This window comes from Rhinolophus ferrumequinum, chromosome 10 (genome assembly GCF_004115265.2).
Source record: "Rhinolophus ferrumequinum isolate MPI-CBG mRhiFer1 chromosome 10, mRhiFer1_v1.p, whole genome shotgun sequence".
NCBI lineage: Eukaryota > Metazoa > Chordata > Mammalia > Chiroptera > Rhinolophidae > Rhinolophus > Rhinolophus ferrumequinum.
In genome coordinates, this window is record NC_046293.1 from 4,186,073 (window position 1) to 4,208,095 (window position 22,023).

General features: G+C 54.8%; 1 protein-coding gene across 1 annotated transcript in view; it reads right to left on the reverse strand.

Moving 5' to 3' along the window:
* Window positions 1–10,294, reverse strand: part of PRR5 (proline rich 5) — a 55,549-nt gene extending 45,255 nt beyond the window's left edge. Inside the window, exon 1 of the mRNA XM_033117234.1 lies at window positions 10,220–10,294. The gene's annotated coding sequence lies outside the window, so the exon portion shown is untranslated. The remainder of the gene's footprint in view (window positions 1–10,219) is intronic.
* Window positions 10,295–22,023: the final 11,729 nt, after the last annotated feature.

Below are 22,023 nucleotides of genomic sequence, written 5' to 3' on the forward strand. Positions count from 1 at the left end.
GCCTCAGTGTCTACCATGTTCTCCCGAAAATAAGACCTAACCGGAAACTAAGCCCTAGCATGATTTTTCAGGATGACATCCCCTGAACATAAGCCCTGATGCGTCTTTTGGAGCAAAACTTAACATAAGACCCGGTCTTATTTTGGGGGAAACACGGTATTTGGTCTTCACAAGTGCTCTGGGAGTCAGACAGAATGTCGGGGGAGGAAGGGGAGGAGCCTCAATTTACCAGCAGGGTACAGAGGCATACACTGGGCACACAGTGGAGTCTAGAGCCCAATATCCCAGACTACATCCAGGGTGCCCAGCCCACCCCACCTTCTCTGCCTACCTTGCCCTGAAAACACACAGAGGGCAGGGGACCCTTACCTTCTCCTGGTAGAGCCAGGGAAGAAGAGTGGGACCCTGGTTGGGGTCTGGGCAGGCCTCCTCCTCCTCCCTCCTTCCCTCTCCCCAACCTACTGCCGAGTGCCCATCAGAACCCAGCCCAAGGTGATGGTCGCCGACCTTGTCCGGCAGCATGGAGCCCTTTTCCCTTTGTTGGGCTGGTTCTTCTTACCGTTAGGTAAAGCAGAGGACACCTCACCTGCGCTGGCCGGACCCCCTCTGTGCTCCCCGCCTACCTCTCAAACCTCAGCACTGGGGGCCCAGGGCACCCTGAGTTCCTCTCAGTCCCGCCCTACTTTGTCTCCACCACCCCCAGGACCGCTGCCCACGCTCCCTCGGGTCTGCACCTGGGGTTGTGTCTGAAATGACCTCCTTTTGGCTGCTGCTTGGGGCTCCTTCCGGTTGGTCTTGTGAAATGAAATGCATTTCCCATTTCTGTGGGTTGTCCTTCTTAGAGCCCTGTCCCCAAGGTACCTCCTGTGCTGCTGTCTTGTCACCCTGACGGGCCGCCCTAGGCAGTGTTCCAACCACAGACAACAGACGAGTGAGCCCAGTAAGGACTCCAGGGGCTGAGCTTTAGAGTTAGTTCCAGGAAGGTGCTCATTTGATCTATGATATCACGTTCTCATCCCCACTCTACAAATGGCAAAACAGAATCTGGGAGGCTCACTGACAAGCAATGGCTACAGGATAGGACAGCTGTTCCAAGTTGGGCTCTGGGGACAGACAGACCTGGATTTGAAGTGCAGCTCTGTCACTCACTATGGCTTGGCCTCAATTTCCCCATTCTGTAAAATGGGGACACAGCAGTACCTGCCCTATAGGGTAAGGATCTCATGGGCTCCTTAGTGCAAAGTGCCTGCCCCTCCCACCCCCCAATCCCATGGCAGGCTGGCATTGGGTGCCCTCAGCGGGTGATGCAGCTCTTATGATTCTATCAGGAACCCCGTAAGCCAAAACTCAGGATCCGGTCCAGGTCCTCTCCCTGCAGGGTCTCTCACCATTCCTACCTCATCTTACTCCCGGTCTCTAGCTACACAGCGCTCACTAGCCCTGGCCCAACTGCCTCCCTCGCAAACCCACCCTCCAGCAAGCTGCCACCTTTGCTAGTCCGCAGGGTGCACCAGGGGCCTCCTCTGGGCTTCCCTCTATGACAGTGCGATCACCCCATGGGTCTGTGTCCCGTCAGCCTCCCCCATCAGACTGAGGGTCCAGTGGGCTGGGACTGTATCGTTCTGGCAGTTGTCTCCCGTGGTTTAGCACAAGGCTCTCAACACTCACGTGAAGTCACTGAATGAACTCTAGAATATTTGAAAAATACAAAAAGGTTGGAAGAGGAAATAAGCCACCAGAGAAAGTTATTGTGACCCGTCTCAGGGCATTTCCTTCCAGCCTTTTCTCTGCACTGGGCTGTGACACAGCTGGTACAGGATAGCACTACGAGCGCCCCACGAACCCAAGCCGGCCGCCTGCCCGCTTCCCTTGAACAGATCAAGGCTGGGTTGGCAGAATGGATGTGAGGCCTGACGAGGGAGTGAGCTGCTTGTGGTTACAGCTCCCAGAGGAGGGGCTGAGGCTGGGAAGCCAGCCCCCCTGAGCCCCAGGGCTCTGCACCCCTCTCCCTCACAACAGTCTCAGCCCCAGCAATCCTGGTTTCCCACTGTCGTGCTGAACGTCTTTCAAGGTCAGGAAAACGGAGGCCCCGTCCACAGAGACAGGTCATGTGGAGCACACCTTACAGGCTTACTCCTGTCTCTACCACAGGTTCCTAAAACCCCGCCCTAGCCCGGATGTCCAGCACTCACTCCTTCCTTCTTTCATTCATTGGACACTCCTGAGGTGCCACTTCGTGCCAGCCCGCAGCTCGGCCTTGGGACCCAGAGATGAATCAAGCAGAGAAACCCTGGCCCTTGGAGCCCCAGGCTGGAGGGGTGGAGACCCTGGAACAGATCATTCCAGCAGGAGGTCGTACTACTGTATCAAAGACCTGCGCAAATTCCCCCATGGGATGGTGGGCTGCGCCCCCCGCAACTAAAGATTGAAAAGAGCAACTGGACTTGGAGCTGAGCTGCGCCCTCCACAACCAGATTGAAGGACAACGTCTTGGAGCTGATGGGCCCTGGAGAAACACACTGTCCCCCAATATGCCCCAATAAAATTAAAAAAAAAAAAAAGAAGTGAGCAAAGATTCCAGGGGGATGGGCACAGGAGGGGCACCAGCCTACCCTGTCTGGGGTGGGCACGGTGCAGCCCTGAAGGCTTCCTGGAGGTGGGCACCTTCCAGCAGGAGCTCGAAGAACCAACCAAAGCCCCCAGATGAAGAAGAAAGAAAAGAATTCCAGGCAGAGGAACAGCAGGGAAGGCCCCGAGGAGGCAGGAAAGGCACAGTGAGCAGTGCAGGCATATCACCTGCTAGCATGGGCAGGCAGTGAGCGGGCAACAGGGACCCGGTCCAGAACTTTGGGTGGAGACGACCCGGCCATCCACAGGGTTCACATCAATAGCTTGCGTGTGACCGGCTCCGTCTCACAGCTACTGGCCGCTAGCGTGGCTCCAGGGACCAGTTCCCTTCAGAACTCAGCCTAGAAAAATCTCCACCTTCAACCATCAGATACCAAGACCCCGGGGCTACTAGCTTACTTCCTGGGAGAGCCAACCGCAAAGCCTGCCGGGGCTCCTCTGGAAAGCAGACCCATTCCAAAGGCCAATCGATGCCTGTCAGGCGGATGTGAGGATATGACAGAACAAGGACACAGGTGTGACCCTCACTCGAAAAGGCAGTTTACCCCCAATTCACCAGAGACTGAGGCTCCGAGAGGTGGAGCAATCTGCCAGAGGTCACACAGCGGGTACATACTCAGTAAGTGAGCCCAGGCGTTGACCCCAGCCCTCTCTGGTTCCATGACTCCCACCACACGGGGTCAGTGTCCCCCACTGGTCCCTGGGGCCGAGAAGGCTGGCCCCTGGCCAGTGCACCCAGAATGTGTTTTATGAATGAGTGAACAAAAGAATCAGAAACCCCTGCTCGTCCTCCCATTCCCCACGGCAGTAGGAAGACGCCATCTGCTACTGTTTTTTGTTGTTGCTGTTACTCTGGAAATCAAAACGACAAAGCTGAAGTCGCAGCTCCACATGGATTTAAGGAGAGATACCCAGGCCCTGATTCAGGGCAAGAACCCAGCCGGGCACAGTCGGGGCAGAAGTCAGACAGACGAGCCCCAAATCTCCGCTCTGCCACTAGCAGCTGTGAGACAGGGCCATTGGCCCTTGCTCTGAGCTTGTGTCCCCGCCACTAAAAAGAGGTGCAAGAGGACCTACCTTGTTGCGTGCCACGAAGACGAAGGAGGTGCAACCCTGCAGGGTGGGTGCAGGTGGGATCCTGGGCTCGGTGCCTCCTCTGCCTGCGACCGTGGCCCAGACCTGCACCCTCCCGCTGGGTGAGCTCTGAAACGCTCAGCACTAACCTCGCTGGATGCCCTGGGCAGCCGAATGGCTTACACATTAGGAGGCATCCACGTGAGCAAAGGGCAGAGGGCCGAGGAGGGTGCAGGCAGGTGGCTCAGTGGGCTTGGCTCCCCATGACTCAGCAGGACTCAGCGAGGCTGTGGGCCTGGGGTGGGAGCCGCCCCCAGCTGTACCCCATTCAGGGAAGCCCAGCTGCCGGTGTTTCTGATAAATATTTTATCACTGCTCACAGAGCCGTCCCCAGGAAGGTGCCTGCAGCCTCGGAGCCCGCAGAGCACCCCTTCCTGCCCGGATAGAAGGAAGTGGCTGGGTGGGGCGTGGGGCAGGGTCAGGAGCCCAGAGAGCTAGCTCATTCCCGCCCTGCTGTGGCTTCAGGTCAGCTCAGCTCAACAAATGCCCCGTGAGCCTCACCCACTTCTGCCCCGCGCTGTGCTGGGTGCTGGGCACTGGGCTCGGCCCTGCCCACGGACACTTCCCACCATCCTCTTCATGCCTAGAACACCAGCCTTCTGCCCCTTGGCCCAGTCAAATGCCCCAGCCTGCTGGCCCAGTGCCACTGCCACCTCCTCCAGGAAGTATTCCTGGCTCTCCCCTTCCCACTGTGGGTCCCGGGGCAGGTCCATCACACTCTCTGAGCCTGTTTCTAAAACGGAGCTGATGATCCCCACTCATTAGGGACAAGATGAGATTGTGTAAATGGTCCAGTGCCTCGCCTACCTAGAGGCTCATTCTGTTTGAGGGGACCCAAATATCAGGAATCAAATCAGTAAATATTACGGAGCATGTCTGGGGTGGCACACAGCAACTCATACAGACTGGCTTATAGGGATCGACAAGTTAACTGGAGAGACAGGAGCTGTATAATAATAATTAACAACAACAACAACAACAACAGTAATAATAGCTACTATGTTTCAAGCCCCTGCCAGCTGTCAGACACTCGATATCACATCCCCTCGTTTACTCCTCCCAGCACCCCTGTGATGTGAGGTTCTCAGCCCCATTTCACAGCAGAACAGGAACCTGATACTCAGAGAGGGGAAGGGCCCTGCCCGAGGTCACACAGCCTGGCGGGGCTGACCAGCTGTTCTCCTGGACCTTAGCGCATGATCTCCGGCCAACACCTTTTTATAGCTTTTTACATCTCTGTCCACGTGGAGGAGTCAAAGAGAGGGGGCTGGTCCAAGTCAAATGATGGACCATCCATAGGACAGGGCATCGTGCCACCACTAAGCTCATTACTGTCGTTATTTTGAAACTGCTGGACTATTTAGCAACAGGGAACGTGCTTGTAGTATTACATTAAGTGAAAAAAAACCAAACAAACCAGGATACGAACCTTTACATTTAGTGTGATGTCACCATGTAAAAATAGTTCTATGTCAAGATGCATTTATTGAAAAAAACACTAGAAAAGATACACAAAAATGATGATGTTTGGGGGTGAGGCTCCAGGTAAAATTGGGGTCTATTTTCCAGACTTTTTACAATATGTTCGTTTTATAATTAAAATTTTCCCTTAGAAATGGGGTTGGTCCAACTTAAGGACTTATCAGACACCTCCTGTCTGCCCTACTGTGCTGAGAGCTTTCTCCTCTCAGCCTCAGGTTTGGTGTGTGGGGGGGACGACGACTGTCATTGATGCAGAACTTGGGGTGACATTCCCTACCTCTCCATGGGTTCAAAGCCAGGCTCGGGATTGTTTCCCTGCCTTTCCTCTCCACGTTGAGTCTACTATACCAGGGACCATCACTACCACCTACTCAAGTCCTAGACTAACAATTATAGGGGCTCATAAGACAGTGAGCTCCCCGTCACTTGGAATAATCAAGCAGGGGCAGCAAGAAGTGGTCTCGATGGCTGGCTTTCAGTACAGCTTAATCAGACTCAAAGTCTTAGCAGCTGTGTGACCTGGGACATGATCCAGACCTCTCTGTGCCTTGCCTTCCTCATCTGTACAATGGGATCATACAGTGACCTCATAGGGCCTCGGAGGGTGAAACAAGGGCAAATATGTAAACTTCTAAGATGCCTTCCAGGTGCATTGAGAGGGCTGCATATGTGTTGACTATTATTTCACAGCTTTACCTTATTCACCCTTAGTAGCTAAGCAGGGAAGAAATAAAAATTCCCATTTCACAAATTTGAAAACTGCAGTACAGAGATTAAACCCCTCAGACTCAGAGGGGTGTAAGTGGCCGAACCAGGACGAGAATGCATCTTCTGGTGCTGACTGGGGGCCGCCCTCCCTGCCTGGGTCCTCTCTCCTCCAGGGTTCTCTTCCGGGCTCTAGGCAGAGTGCTTTGCTGGAGAAGCTGCTTTGGCACCACAAAAAACCTGCTTTAACCAGCCCAGTTCATGGCACAGAAAAACAAAACCTTAAGGACCTTCCGGAAAATGAGCAGGACTTCCACGGGGGCCAGTGGAGCAGGTGGTTCCTGATGATGAGGCGTCTTGGTGCTGTTCCCTCACCTTCAGGCTTGTAACGCAGTGGGGTGGAAAGTGGGTGTGTACACCTTATGCCAGAGACCTGGGTTCGAGCCTTAGCCCTGCTCCTTGCTGCCTGCATTTCTGGGCAGCCACTTGGCCTCTCTGAGCACTCAGTTTGCCGTTCTGTTACTGGGCCTGGAAGTGATCTCCTGAGCTGGCTGGGAGGGGCAAGTGGGACGGTGCCTGGGGGAGGCTTCACACAGGGCCTTGCACACAGTAGGTGCTTGCCTTCCAGGGGTAAACCCAGGCTTTGGAGTCAGAACCAAGAAGAACAATACTCTGTGCTGAAATGAGCTGCCTGTTTTTCTCAGTGATCTTTGGTGATGCGAACTCCACGTCTGACCCCACTGCTCTTCCTCGACGAGGGAAGATGGGCACCAACTCAGCTGAGGGTTCCCCGGGCCAGGCACTGAGTGGCCCTGTCTGCATGTTCTCGCGACCTCAGAGTGAGTATCGACACTAAGATTAATACTAACGCGGATGGTAACCCGGGGCCAACGCCAGGCCAGCCTCACCACAGGCTCACGGCACCACAGCGCTGTCACTGCAACACCACGTGACGGCACTCCCACTTTACAACACACGCGGAGGGCACTGTCCTAAGCAGCTTACACGAAACCACGCAATCCTCACAACCCTATGCAGTACATGCTGCAATTATCACCACTTTATAGATGAAGAAACTGAGGCACGCAGAGGTTTAGTAACTTGCCGAGGTCACACAGTTGGTCAGAGGTGGGGCCAAGACTTGAACCCAAGCGCCTGGCTCCAGAACCCCTGCTCTTAATCACCTATACTCTTTATTCCAATCCCCACTTTGCAAATGAGAGAACTGACGCTCAGAGAGGTTAGGTAGCTTTCCCAAGGTCACACAGCTGCTAAATGGTGCTGCCGAGATTTACAGCGGTGGACCTGAGTAGAGGTGGCCCCAGTCCCAGGCTGCTCCCCTGAGAATTAGGGATTCCTGAGTCTCTGGACCTGTACTCACAAACAGACTTCAAAGCCTCCCTCCCACGAGGTGCTCCCCAACCAAGATTTGCTTTTGAGGGGTGTCGTTAAAAGAAACGAGCAGCGCAGTACTGTCAACAGGAAGCCAACTCCTTGTTCCACTAACCCCGTCTTCACAAGAGCCCAAGGATCTGATTCGTATCTCCTGACTCCAACCTGGAGAGGCTGGTTCTCCTCAATACCTGGACTCCTGTGGGCCCCCCTGGGCCTCCTGACCCTAAATCAAAACGTCCAGACCTACTGTTTCACTCCAAGGACCACTGAGACCATCGTCGTACCCAGTAGCTCCCCATTCAGATTGTGTTTGTGGCCTCCCCCCTTCTATCGGTCGCACTGGGGACCCCCTTGCCATCTGCCAAACCTGAGAAGGCCTGTGTGAATGAGTGAGGGAGTGAATGAATGAATGACTTTCCCTGTCCCTCTATGGGCGTCTCTTCAGAGTTCTGGTCTCCTCACAGGTGTCCCGAAAGATGATTTTGTCCATGGACACCTACAACTTGGGGTACCTGGGGAGGCCCTGGGCTTTCTCCTTGCCCAGCCCCTCCTGGGTTTCTGCTCTCCTGACTCTGCTGCGAGTCGCCGGGGACACACAGGCTCCCCCTCCCAGCACCGGCCTTGAGCAGGAGAGCTGGCCCAGCAGCCCAGGCGGATCCCATAGAACCCTACCCGACTCTGCCCAGGCGATTCTGCTTGACCATCACCAGGTCTTTCAAGCCATCCATTAGAAACACAAAAATCCATTAGCTAACAAATGTTTCTGCATAGGCCACTTTTCCTGCTGATGAGAAATTAAGTCCATGCGACTGTCCCCATCCCCAGACAGTTAAAACAGCCAGATACACAAGCAGTGCCAACCACTCTCAGGACTTTTATACCCACATTCATGGCGGGCTTGTGATGTGTCGGGCATTGTGCCTCTGCTACCCAGAAGGGGTGGGTAATGAGTCCCAGTTTGGGGATGAGGACACTGAGCCCCAGAGCAGGAAAGTGACTTGCCCAGGGCCACCCAGCCAGCCAGTGGTGGCCTTGCAGGCTGACTCAGGTCGGCCTGACTCTATAGAACCCCTCCTATAGGACCCCCCAGTCCCCCAGCACACACACACAATTTAAACAAAGGGCTCAGAATCCCAGATCGTGTGGCAGGAAAACGCCTTGGGAGGCCCTAACCTTCTCTGACTGATGGGGACTTGAGATCAGAGAGGGGAAGTGACTTGCTCAGGCACACAGCAGGGCCGTGGTCCCTAGGATAGGCCCCTCTTGGGTTCACCCCACTGTCTACAGGCCAAAGGAAGCTATATGACCTTGTCCCGTCATCCAATGCCACCACCCAGCGGGGCTCACACCTGAAGAAGCATCAGAATGGGGTGGGGGAGGTGTGTAAAAATGCAGATTCTTGGTGCCCCATCAGAGGTCAGGACAGGGGCCTGGGAATGGGCATTTCATCAAGTACTATCATTACAAAGGATAAGCCAGGTCCCCGGACCCCTCTCCCGGAGCCCCTAGCTTACCCCTCCAGGAAGGGTTCTCATGCGGGGCGGGGCCTGCAGCAGGAGGTCTGAGGGAGCCTGTTTCCCTGCAGTTACAGTCCAGGGCATGGCCTTTGGGAGCCCGGGGGACTCAGGCACAGCTGCGCTCTCACCAAGGACGTCACCAATCACCTGGACAGCGATGACCATCCCACGCCATGCTCAGGGCAGCTGCACACCGATCTCACTGCTGCCAAGCCACAGATGGGGAAATGCAGGCTGCCTGCAGGAAGTGGCCTAGCCAGCAGGGCTGAAACCACACCCTGGGACCCACGGGCCAGGGACCCTCCTCCAGCACAGCAAGTTCTCCCTACCTTGGCTCCATTAGGAAAAATCTTAGAAAGCGTCAGGCCCTGCTCATGTGAACAGGGGCTGGTGCATGACCTGATTTTGCTAGAGGCCCAGACCTCTGACCAGGCAGATCTGCCCAGTGTTCCACCGTTCAAGAGATGTGTGTGGGGGTGTCCCAGGCTCTGAGGGCACAGACCCCCTCATGCTCCAGCCCTGGGGCCTCTGACCTCAGATGTGCCCATTCCCACACTCTGCAGGGCCAGCTCCCTGCAGGAAGGTGGCAGAAGCCCAGGCCAGAAACAGGAGGGGGTCCCCCCCACTGCTGAGCTAGGACGGACTCCTAAAGGAGGTGTCTCCCTCCCTTACCATCTTTGTTTGCTCTATTAAGGGGGGCAATGGAAAGGGAGGGACAGCTCCCATGGGGAGCCCACAGGGTGGGGGAAGGAAGATCAGGAAACCAGGCGGCTGGACAAGCAGCTGGCAGGGTCAGGCAGAGACCCACCCACAGAGACCCAGAGAAACTCAGAGATAGTGAAGAAATTGTGTGTGTGTGTGGGAGAGAGAGAGAGAGAGAGAGAGAGAGAGAGACTGAGAGAGACAGAGACAGAAAGATTGACAGAAAGAGAGAGAGAGAGAGAGAGAGAGAGAGAGACTGAGAGAGAAACTGGGAGAGAGAGAGAGAGAGAGAGAGAAAGATTGGCAGAGAGAGAGAGAGAGAGAGAGAGAGAGAGAGAGACACACACACACACTGGGGGGGAGAGAGAGACTGGGAGAGGATGAGCCGGGAGGTCCCAGGAGACCAGGTGGGAGAGGCTGGACTCTCACCCAAGGGGGCCGCCCACCCCATCTCACCCCACGTCTCCGCATTTGGCGCGACACACACACACACACACACACACACACACACACACACACGCACACACACAGGCGCGCGCGCGCCACTCCGCCGGCGCCGCCCTGGGCCCTCGCCTTCCGCAGGGGCGCGCGTGGCGCCCCCGGCCCACCCAGTCCCCTCCCCGGTGGGGCCTCCAGGACCCGTCGCCGCCGCTCACCTTGGTACCCGCGCCACCGCCGCCGCCGCTGCCGCCGCGCAGAGCCGGAGCCCAGGACCGGGGGAGGGGGACGCAGAGGCCCCGCCCCGCCCCGCCCCGCCCCCCGGGCCGGCACCGGGCGCCCGGCGCGGGCGCGGCCACCGGGACGCGGGGTCTGCGGGGAGAGCAGCGCGAGGCGGCGGGGGGGGCCTCGGTCACGCCCACCGACCAGGGCCCGCCGCGGGTAGGGCCCGTGCGAGCTGGAAGTTGGGGGCCGGGGGTGCCCTCCCCGGATTCCCCACCCCGGTGCACTGCGCAGGCTGTGGGCGGCGCCCACCGAGGAAGGGGGCGTCCCCGGTCGTGCCGGCCGCCCAGATCTCTGGCCAGTAACCCACCCCTCAGCGGTCCTCCAACGTCCTCTGAGCGCCCCCTCCCACAGCCCCGGCCTGTGCGGGGGCGCTGGGAGCCAGGAGGGAAAATCGGACCGCTGGCCTCAGTCTCTGCCCTGGGCTAGGGGACAGATGGAGCAAACAAACGCGACCAGCATTTAAATAGCCCAGGGCTATGGTTCTCAAAGTGTGTCCCGACCTGCTCCATTGGCATCATCCCCGAACTTGTTAGAAATTAGAATTTTTGGGCCCCACCCAGACTTACAGAGTCTGGGGCTGGCGCCTAGGAATCTGGGTTTTAACACGACCTTCAGGTGCTTCCCAAGCTTCCTGAAGTTTTAGAAGTAATTGCCCCAGTGGAACTAGCCAATACCCCATGCCCCATACCCCACATCCAGCACCCACATCTAGCACCCCAGGGTGTCTAAAAAGGGTTCTTTTCACCCTTCATTTTTAAAAGGTTCACCCTGTCTCCTTCGCGACACTGTATTGGGGTGGGTGGGGGTGGCTCCTGGACCAGGAATTCTCTGGCGGATTAACAGGGGGTGCTGGGTGGAGACCAGGAAGTCTTGTGCCGCCAGGGGCCAGGTGGCCTGGCTGGGGCAGTCAGGTGGTAATGGTTACTGGTTCTTATGGGTACACAGGTAGTGAGTGTTTTAAAGTTTTGAAATGCAATTGTGTAAATAGTCACATTCATATTCAGTGCTAAAACATTGTTCCCTCCCCTCATTGCGCTGGTTGTGCTCGTTTGAAGTTAAGCCACCGGATGGATACCCAGAAAGTGTTAAAGCCACCCAGAAAGTGTTAAAATGGGACAGGCCAGGTGGCAGGCCTTCTTAGTGACTAGAGTCTGGGAGAGGGAGTGCACAGATGGGGTCCCCAGGGTCCTGGGATGAGCACATCCAATGGGGCGGTCAGTCAGGGCAACCCAGAGGTGGAGAGGGCATCTGGGCAGAGGGACCAGCTGGAGCAAACACAGGGCGAGGGCGTCCTTCTCTGGACCGTCCACAGCAGTGCCTCCTTCACTGTCTCTTCCCTTGCCCTGCTCTGCTTTCCTTTTTATACGTGGACTTGGCATTATGTCCTACAGTTGATTATTTCTTTATTGTTTAGTTTGTCCAGTAGGACATAAATTCCCTGAGAGAGGGGACTTGTGTCTTTTCTTTTCCTAAGGTATCCCTGGCAGTGAGGACAGGGTTTAGCCCCTAGAAGTTGCCTGATAGACGTTTGTTGAACGAATGCGTGAATGAAGACCCACTAACGAGTGGTGGGGTCACTTTTCATTTGTGGCATCACCTTCCCTCGATCCATTCACTGTGCAGCTCTGTGCCCACCCTGGTGAGCGGCACCCCGCCTCCTCTGGTGCCTGGTGGGGTCTGGCCAGTGGGAGGTGCCGCTGGAGATCAGAGGGAGAGGAAAGAGGTGGGGGTGCTCCCTCTCACTGCCCACACGCTGCAGAGCTGGCACTGACTGTGCCCTTGTGCGATCACAGCTCCTGCCAGGAGGCCCCTCCACGGCTGCAGCTCCCACCAGCTTCCACTGGAAGCACCATGTCCTCTGCTTGTTCCTCCAGCGCCAGGGATGGTGGCAGCTTCCCGCAAGTACCGGCCTCTGGGGGTTCCTTAACCTGCCCGCACCTCTGCAAGCAGACCCTTTAGTCACAGCCCTCCTTTGGACCACCTTGGGTCAACTCTGTCTCCTGCTGAGACCCTGACTGAAACAGGTATTATTTTTGCCACTTTACAGGGTTGGAAACTGAGGCTCAGAGAGGTTATAAAACCTACCCAGCGAAAGACCTTAATAGACACCTCACCAAAGATACACAAATGGCAAAAAGCATGTAGTTTGCATATACCCTGATGTGAACTACGGGCTTTGGGTGATGACGACAGGTCAGTGTGGGTTCCTCAGTGGTAACAAACTCTGCGGGGGGACGTTGAGTGGGGCAGGCTGTGTGGGGTGCGGAGAAGGAGGATATGGGAAATCTCTGTACCTTTCACTCAATTTTGCTGTAAACTTAAAACTGCCCTAAAAAAATAAAGTCATAAAAAAAAAAAAAGCTCAGGATGATGTAGCAAATAAGGACAGAGTCAGTATTTGAACCCAGGACCGCCTGATTTAAAGCCCATATGTCTGGTTTAGGGGTGTTTTGCGCTCCTCTTCTCTGAAGGGCCCCGTGAACCCCTGGAGAGCAGCACACTGGTGGCTGTGCTACATGACGCCCACCTGCTTCTTCCAGCAACGCAGTGAAAGCTGAGCATGTCCCCTGGGCCTGGCAGGAAATCCCTGTGTGTGTGTGTGTGTGTGTGTGTGTGTGTGTGTGTGTTTTCTCAGCTGCTCTCCTGTGAGCCGCCCCCTGCCCCCCACCCTCCATGGCAGCCGCCTGACCTTCCATTTCCTTCCCTTCCTTTCCGAATGAGCTGAGGAGGCCGGTACCCTCCAGGACTGTCCGGTGCCAGGACAACACCGGCTCTGCAGCTGGCAGACCAAGGCCGAGTCCCTTGTCAAGCGAGGGACTCTGAGCGTCAGGCTCCTCGTCCCACCCCCACCGTGAGGAGGATCACACCTGCAATATCACACCTTTGTTCTTTCATTCATTTATTTATTCATTGGTTGATTGCGTCATTAACATATTTAATGAGCTTTTGCTGGCTGCCTGGCACATAAGAAAAGGGCTTTGCCAATCTAAAGCCCTGTGAAAAAGTTTGTCTTCTGATGGGTGACTCTAGCACCCAGCACTGTTCCTGTGGAGACTGAGCCCCTCTGGGGCTCTCCTAACACCCCACTTCCCCACTTGGCCAAGAGGACCTCTGGTACCGTAGTAAGAGTGGGTGAAAGCCTGCAGACGCTGAGGGCTGTCTGCATGGAGACCCCCCCCCCCCCCCGTCACTGCAGACAGGGAGACAGAGGCTGGCGATGTGCAGTGACCTGCCGAGGGTCACACAGTGTACCAGGCTTGGGCTCCCCGACCCCTCCAGGATGTCTGCGTCCTAAGCCCCAGAGCCTGTGAATGGCAGAAGGAGCTTGGCAGATGTCATTACGGACCTTCCAATGGGGAGATGATTCTCGGTTATCTGATGGGCCCCATGTCACCACAGGGACGCAGATAAGGAGGCAGGAGGTTCAGAGTGAGGAACGGGGGCTGTGACGACGGAAACAGAGAGAGTGATTGGAAGATGCTATGCCTGTGGCTTTGAAGATGGAGGGAGGGGCCACAAGTCACAGAAGACAGGCGTCTCTAGATGCTGGAAAGGGCATGGAGGTAGATTCTCCCCTAGGGCTTCCAGAAGGAACGCAGCTCTGCTGCCTCTGGCCTCCGGAACTGTAAGAGGATCAATTTGTGTTGTTGTAAGCCGTTTGCTAGAATAGCTATAGGAAACCAGTACACTAGCAGGGCCAGGAGAGGATTCTGGGTCTCCTGCAGCTCAGCGATGTTCTCCTCCTAGCCCAGACCCCTCTTCCATCCAGAGATTCCTGGCGCTGTGAGACAGCCGGTACTTCAGGATTAACTTTCCTCCTGTAGAGTGCTTACCATGTTACAAGAAATATACACACAAAACAAATAATAATGAAAAAAACAAATCCCTGGAGCCAGCCTGGTGGCTCAGGCGGTCCGAGCTCCATGCTCCTAACTCCGAAGGCTGCCGGTTCGATTCCCTCATGGGCTAGTGTCTTCTCAACCACAAGGTTGCCGGTTCGACTCCCGCAAGGGATGGCGGGCAGCGCCCCCTGCAACTAGCAACGGCAACTGGACCTGGAGCTCAGCTGCGCCCTCCAAAACTAGGACTGAGAGGACAACAACTTGAAGCTGAACGACACCTTTCACAACTAAGACTGAAAGGACAACAACTTGACTTGGAAAAAAGGCCTGGAAGTACACACTGTTCCCCAAGAAAGTCCTGTTCCCCTTCCCCAATAAAATCTTAAAAAAAACAAAAAACAAACAGCAAATCCCCACCAGTGCCTAAGCGAAAGAGCTAGAATGCTGCCTGCAGTTTTGACGCTGCCAGAGGTGCTGACACCTGAAGCGTACACTTTATGGTTTTACACGTGTTTGTGCCCATGGGTTCTTTTCATGGGAACTTCCTGCAAGCTCTGGGCACAGAAGGAAGATAGAGGCCCTGCCCAAAGCCCAGAGCTTGGTGGGAAGAGGCAAAAACTCCCCTAGAAGCAGGTGTGGAGACAGCAAGCAGGCCAGGGAGCAGCTCTCGCCTCCGCCTGGAACACCCTCTACCTGACGCTGTCCACCCTCGAGGCCACCTGGGTGGGGCCTCACCCCGTCTGCCCGCTCGACCACCCGGCTCCCCAGCTGCGTGAGGGGCTGTCTCCTGGACTTGCAGCTCTGCTCTGTGGCTGCAGACTTAAAAGGTAGATGCTGTGTAGCATTTTGTGACTTGAAGGGAAAATACGGTTTTCTGAGTAATAAGAATATGACATTTGCATGCATTTCCCCCATTGTGTACTCTGCTTTTCTTTTGTACTTGAGCATCTCAGACTTGACCTTTTGTCTCTGACGCTCCATTAGATGGCATCGCTTAAGCATTCCGGTCCCTCCTCACCTCTGGGCAAGTACCTGTTAATTTCGGAACCTTTTAATCAAGAGCAGGAGCTGAACCCCACGAAAAACAGCAGTAGCTATACCTCCCCTTTCTCTTCCCTGGAATGGAAGGTCTTCGAAAGCAGGGAGCTGGCCTTCAGTTCTGGGTCCCCAGGATGCAGCACAGGACGTGGCCCCCAGCAGGTGCTCAGTGAATGGCCAGCAGAGGACAGATGTACCTTGCAGAGCACTGCACACAGTCAGCACCCAAGAGATGTTTTGACAAATGCATGCCTCGCTGTGTACCACATCTGTGCAGCGGGCTGGGCTGGAGGGGTGGGGGCTCTGGCTGAGAGCGGCCGACCTTCTGACTCTCCACCTGCTGGTCTGGCATCTATACTCGCTTCATCTGCTCCCACACCTTGTTCCAGCTGAAAAGCAGGCATCCCTCGGTCTTCAACTTTGGCTTGGACCGCTGGCCCGTGGGTCACAGCGGAGCCGAGTCTGGTTCAATTCAAGGAGCGTTTTCCACCTGCCTCATCTGTGCTCTGAGATTGGGGCTAGGACACAGATAGGGGCCCCTGGGAACTCCAGGAGACGGGGCTTGAAGTGTAGAAGCCAGATCCAGAAGCCAATTCTGCCACTTGGTGTGAAAAGGCCTGGGATACTGAAAGCCCAGAAAGGGCCCTGGCAAGCTAGACATGGGGATTTCCCCTTCATCCGAGGAAGACCCCACAGAGGGCAGACCCTTCAGGACTCTGGGACCAGCACTCATTGCATAGGCCAGTGGCCTTGAACGTAGTCTCTTGTTAAGGCCTCTATGCTTACTGCCTGACTGTGAGGGTCTCAGACTCAGCGCCAGGCTCTGAGCCAAGGCAGGGGTCCTGAGAGGGTGAACTCAGCAGGACGCAGCCTGCCAGCGTGGGCCAGCACCCCCCCCCCAGACCACTCACTCACCCCTCCCCTGTGGGAATGGCTCTGGCTGCACAACAGCTCCACCCCTACCCTGGGGGTTATAACTTGGGGATGAAAAGGGTTCTGAGCTGAGGTCTTTCACACGCAGCCAGCCCCCATCCCCCCAACCCTCTAATGCACGCTCTGAGCCGCTGGCAGCTGGCCCCTTGCACTCGGCCCAAGCATCCGAGGCCAGCAAGCCTGGCAGTCCCGCCAAGAATCTGTCTTCAATCACTGCTTTCCTATTTCCCAAACAGAACAAGCCTGGCCTCCACAGGAAACCAGGGCCCCATTTGCTTTAAAATAGCTCTGGCATCCTGGGCGGCCTTTTGGGCAGAAGCAGCCCCTCCAGGCTTCTCCCACCTTCAACATTCCTGGACCCTGCATTCAATGCAAGGACTTTCCCTCCCTCACTGAGGCCAGGTCTGGGGGGCGTTTGGTAGATTCCTCAGGGCTTTCTGCATGGACTATCTTGTTGCTGGCACCTAGGGGCTGGCTAGGACCTCCGAGGACAAGTGGACTGGAAGTGGGGACAGTGGACATCCTGTCTCCTTCCCAGCCAGCCCTCTGGGGAAAGCCTTCAGTCTCTTATTATTTCCTGTGATGTTAGCTGCAGGTTTTCTTGCAGTTTGTTTATCTAGTTGGTGAAGTTCCCTGTTATTCCTAAACTGCTGAAAATTAAAAACTTTTTTTTTTTGGTCATGAGTGACTTTGGTCACATGCTTTCTTGTATCTGTTGAAATCATATGACTTTATTTTTATCCCTTTTTCTGTTAACAAAGTGAATCACATTGTGTTTTTTTTTCTTGTTATTACCATAGGATTGATTTTGAATATTAAACCAACCTTGCATTTCTGGAAAAAAGCCCACTGTCACAATTCATTACCCTTTGTGTGTACTGCTGGATTCAATTTGCTAAAATTGTGTTAAGGATTTTGCATATGTGGTCATGAGTGATATTGTTCTGTCATTTTCTCTCTTTCTTTTTGTATAATGTCCTTGCCAAGTTTTGGTACGAGGATAATTCTCACTCGTTAAAACAATTTGGGACGTGCTCTTTCATCCGCTAGTTTCTGAAGGTTTTTTTTGTGTTGTTGTTTATTAAATAAGATCGGTATTATTTCTTCCTTAAATGTTTGATGCTCCCCCTTCAGGACCAGGAAAAGGAGGTGTCTTAACCTGCACACAGACCAGACGCTCAGCCCAGACACAAAACCGCTCTGGCTCTCTGATCAGCCTCCCCAGAGTTCAGTGAACCAACGCTTCCTACACCCAGCCCTCCTGGATTGCCCCTAGAAACATATTGTTTTCATTTTTATCCAGGTTTTTTTTTTTTCTTGTTATTACCATAGGATGTCCTTTTACGTCCTAACTGCAAGAAGTCTCCGGTCAGCTTTTACATCCTGGCTGCCTCTCTCCGCCCCGGTTCCTGGCTTCACTCAGTCTAGTTCAAGTTCTCCCTGAAGCCCTTTCTCATGTCTCACTTGCCTCCCCCCTGCAGCCTCCCCTTCTCCAGGCAGCTGCAGTGAATCTTCAAACTAGCTCTTCACTCCCCAGCTCATAGACCCTGAGTAGCTTCCATCGCCCTGAGATAAGCCCGCCCTCTGACCGTCCAGGAGAACCTGTGTGCTTGGTGCTGGTCTCCCTCCGTACTGCTCCCCCAGGAATTCCTGCAGGTGGCTGAGCACACGCGGTGTAGTTTCCCAGCCCGGGCCTTTGCTCACACTCTTCCCCTGCCTGCAGGTGTTTGTTCACCTCCACCGAGTAGCTGAAAAAGGATGGGAGTGTGGATCAGATCCCCCAGGACACCCAGGCGGGTACTTCCCTTCCTCACACATGCACCTGATCAGTAATTACACTGTCACCTTATTTCTCCTCACAAGGTATGCGGCTCTTGTTCGTTTCATATTTATGGTGTGCATTTATGCTGCTGATTCTTGTCCTGTGGTGAGGGGGTTGCAGGTGCAATTTAAATAAAAGAATAAATGAATGCAAAACCAGAAACAGATCGAAAAACGAGCAAAACCCCCAAATGAAACCCTAGACAAGAATAATTTCCTTAAATGAATCTTCTACTCTTGCTGACGGAAATCTTGGTCTCAAGACACTTACCTGAAATGCAAAAAATGATGACTTGTGAGCAACAGAGGTCCCATGAGTGTCCTTTTTGGCTTCAGGTTTTTTATTGTCGTTTGAAAGGCCCTCTCCTTGTCACAGAACATTAATAGGTGGGTGGAGGGGTAAGGCATTATTTTGGATTGATGCCACCTGCTGTGGTCTGTATGGTTTTGCTTTAACACTCAAGGATGAACACGTGAATTCTCGTGTCAGGGGGAAGTTTTCAGATACTTCTGCGGGGAAAGGAGCATTGCTGGGATGTCATGGGATTTGGTGAGAAGGGGCTGCCACTGGCTAGTATGTGACCTTGGGTGAGTCATTTCTTTCTGAGTCTCGGTTACTTATTTTTATAAAATGAGGATAAGAACTTCCTGCTGTGAAATTCAAAAGAGAGAATATGTGAAATTGATCACGGTTCTGCCAACAGTTCAAGAAGTACTTGTTTTATTCCTCTACAAACTGCCTCACACACACAAATGGAAATGTGTTAGCCCATGTAATGGATACGTTGAGAAGTAGCTTTGGGAACTGTTGGATCAGGGCCTCCAAAGATGTCACTGAGGCTTTTCTCTCTGAGAGCCTCATCTTCAGGCAGACCCTCCCCTTGGGGTGCAAGGGGTCTGCCAGCAGCCTCTCAGACTAACAACCTTATTAGAAAAAGTGAGTTCCAGCAAGGATCCTGGGACTCACTCCCATGGGCCTGTGTGGGTCCCACACCCATTCCCGGACCACTCAGTGCGGCAATGGACTGTACCATGGTGACCGACCAGGCCAGGTCGCTGGCCCATTCCCAATGCTGGGAGATATTGTCAGCTGCCCTCTCTCCCAGGAAAGGCCAGGCAGTGTAGTCGAGTCCAGAAGGAGGAGTCAGGAGACTGTGTCTATCTCACCTCTGCCAATCCTCTGTTGTGTGGCCGGGATCACGTCACTTGCCTCTCTGGGGTTTCCTTGACCTGGGAGGGGAGGAACGTGGGAGGTTGGGTGAGAAAGGGGAGACTGAGACCCCTGGGCAGAGACCCCACTGAGCCACCCAACTTCGGCCTGCAGGGTTAGATGGTGGGGACACCTGCGTCGCTCCCTGGCAGGCGTCAGCTGGAAAGTGGACCGAGACGGGAACATCCTCTAGTCACTAGCAGATGCCAGCCAGGATGATTTTAAGAGGGAAATGCGGTGTGGGGACAGAGCCCCAAAAAGCAGTTTCCAGGCTCTCGGCCTCACATAGAAAGGTGCTGGCTCAGGTAGTAAATGGCCATCGACTGTGATCAAATGGCCATCAGCTGTGGCTAGTTGGCCATCAGCTGTAACCAGTGAGCCAGTGGCCCCTAGTATAACTGATGTGGCTAGGCTAGCAAAACATGGGGGCTAGCAAGGAGATGGTGGCTGAGCCTGCAAGTGGTGCAGTGAGGGTTGCGAATAGTGTGGCTCCTGTTGCCTGTGTCTCCAACCCAGCTGCCAGCGAGAGTATAGAGATATGACTCCCCTACCTATGGCTCCGTGGGTGTTCCTGTTTGGCCTCACCATGTCCTGCGTTCTTATGCGGGGAGCGGGAGCAGAGACCCCGCAAGCCACCCTGCATGACAAATGGCACAGCGAGCAGGGTCCCCTGCACGACATGCGGCATGAGCTCTGAGACCCTGACTCTGGCCTGTGTGGGAAGGGAAGGGGCCAGCCCTTCCAAGCTGGGAGAGTCAGGTTGTAGGCTCGGGGAACTGAGGGGGGTTTCAGTGCCATGGTGGGGCTGTGGGAACAGCTTCAGGGCCCAGATGCTGCCAGGACGCTGGGGGAGGCTCCTGCTCGCTGTGCCCTGGCCTTCCCTCTGAACCCCTCCCCCAGCCTCCCTCACCGGGACTGGCCTGGGAGGGCCCTGCCTTGGTCGCCGATCCCCGGACTGGAGCCCTACCTGCGTCTTAGCCAGCCCCCTAGCACAGCCCAATAGAGAGTGGACCCTGGACAGGAGGCTGGGCCCCGATCTAAGTAAACACCAAGCTTGGGGTTGTGTCCGGCTCGGAGGGCCCCCCGGGGGGATGGTACGTGTGGACAGAAGGACCTCAGAATCCTCTCTGAGGACCTGCCGGGGGCTGAAGGGTTTACCCCAGAGGAGAGAGCAGGACAGGGTGGGCCGAGTAGAGGAAGTGGGGTCAGCCGGGGGCGGGGGGTTCTTCAAGCCTGCAGCCCCAGCATGGGACCTTGTTAGAAACACGAATGCTCAGGCCCCACCAGCTTTCTGAATCAGAAGTCTGAGCTGTGAGGAGCCTTCCTCCAGCTGGTTCTGATGCATGCTTCTCCATAGGGGTCCCTGGGTTGGAGGGTGAACTCATGACTCCCAGACGAATATTAAATGAATATGTGCCAAAAATTGTATTTAGCTCATTAACTAAGGAGGGGACCAGGAGGACGTTTCAACCAATTCGGAGGCAAAGCCAAGAGCAGACACACATGGAGGCTGTCAGGAAGGCTGAAATGGATTCGCTAATAGATTCAGAACTGGCTCCTTTAATGGGATGGGGGACCCAGTGCCCCACCCCAGGTACAAGTCATTTGCATCTATGGGTAGGACTCTTTCCATTACTATTAGTCTTCTACAATGTACACTTGCTCATTCAAAGGCACTGAAAGATATAGACCCTTATAGAATCAGACAATGTGCTAGAATATACCTAGTATTCCCTTGAAAGGACACCTGGTAATTCCCCCCTCCCTCCTTTTCTCCCTCCCTCTCTCCCTCCCTCCTTCTCTCCCTCTTTCCCTCCCTCCCTCCTTCCCTTTCTTCCTACCTCCCTCTTTTCCTCCCTCCCTCCCTTCCTCACTTCCTCCCCCATTTTACCTGTGTGGCCAGTTTCTAGCTGCAGACCTGCTTCTCTGAGTCTCGTCCTTACAGTCAGCCCTGGCTGCAGAGCCGCTGGTGCACTGTCTGGCACCTGTTGGGGTGGGGGCTACTGCAGAGACCTGGAAGGAGTGGGTGGGTCGGTGGGGCAATGGATCAGCTTTGCGCCAGCACTGCCATCACAGATACATTCTGTGTTGCGTCTGCCAGTCTGGGGAGCAAGACATGAATCCTGGCCTCCCTGCTGAAGACATGGCCCCTTTTCAACAAGGTTGTTCAGGCAACTTGTTGGCCAGACAGTACTTAAGACTCTGATGGAAATCTCCGAGGAAGTGGTGTGGGTGTCACAAATGTGGCTGAGCTTTCTGTGGTCAGACAAAAGGCAAGGGGAGGAGATGGTGGAAGGATGCTGCTTGTTAAAAATATGCTTTGCCCCCACCCCCAGCAGAGGTGTAGGCCCTTCCCCACCTGGCTGAGCCCCAGCAGCACTGCTGTCGTCCCTGCTCTGCCCACACGGAGCCCCACTTCTGCTTTGACCTCACTTTGATCAGCGGAAACCAGGGACTAACTCAGGAGGCCTCTCTCAGGGATGGAGTTCGGGGAACTCACTGAGCCTGCTTCTGACTTGCTCTTAACCTTGGGCAAACGCCTACTTTTCTCTGAGCTGCCAACTGAGAGAGTTGGGCCCAGACATTCTAGCTTTTAAATTTTGAAATCCACAGAGCCCCTTCCTCAAACTATCTTGGGTGAAAGTCCAGTATGTAGCCATGATATAAGCATTTACTAACTTTCTTAGCTGGTACAAAAATTTCCTTTACAGGGAGGGAGGATTGCCACAGTGAGCCAACTGGGGCCGAGGTGAGACCCCAACGGGGAAGAAAAAGGCACAAAGACAGGTGGACCCCAGCATACCTGCTGGTCTTTAGTCCTGAAGAGCAAAAGCCTCACAGAGGGTGGAGGGGTTAAAGACATTCCTGCCACACTTCTGTGTACGTTGTGACC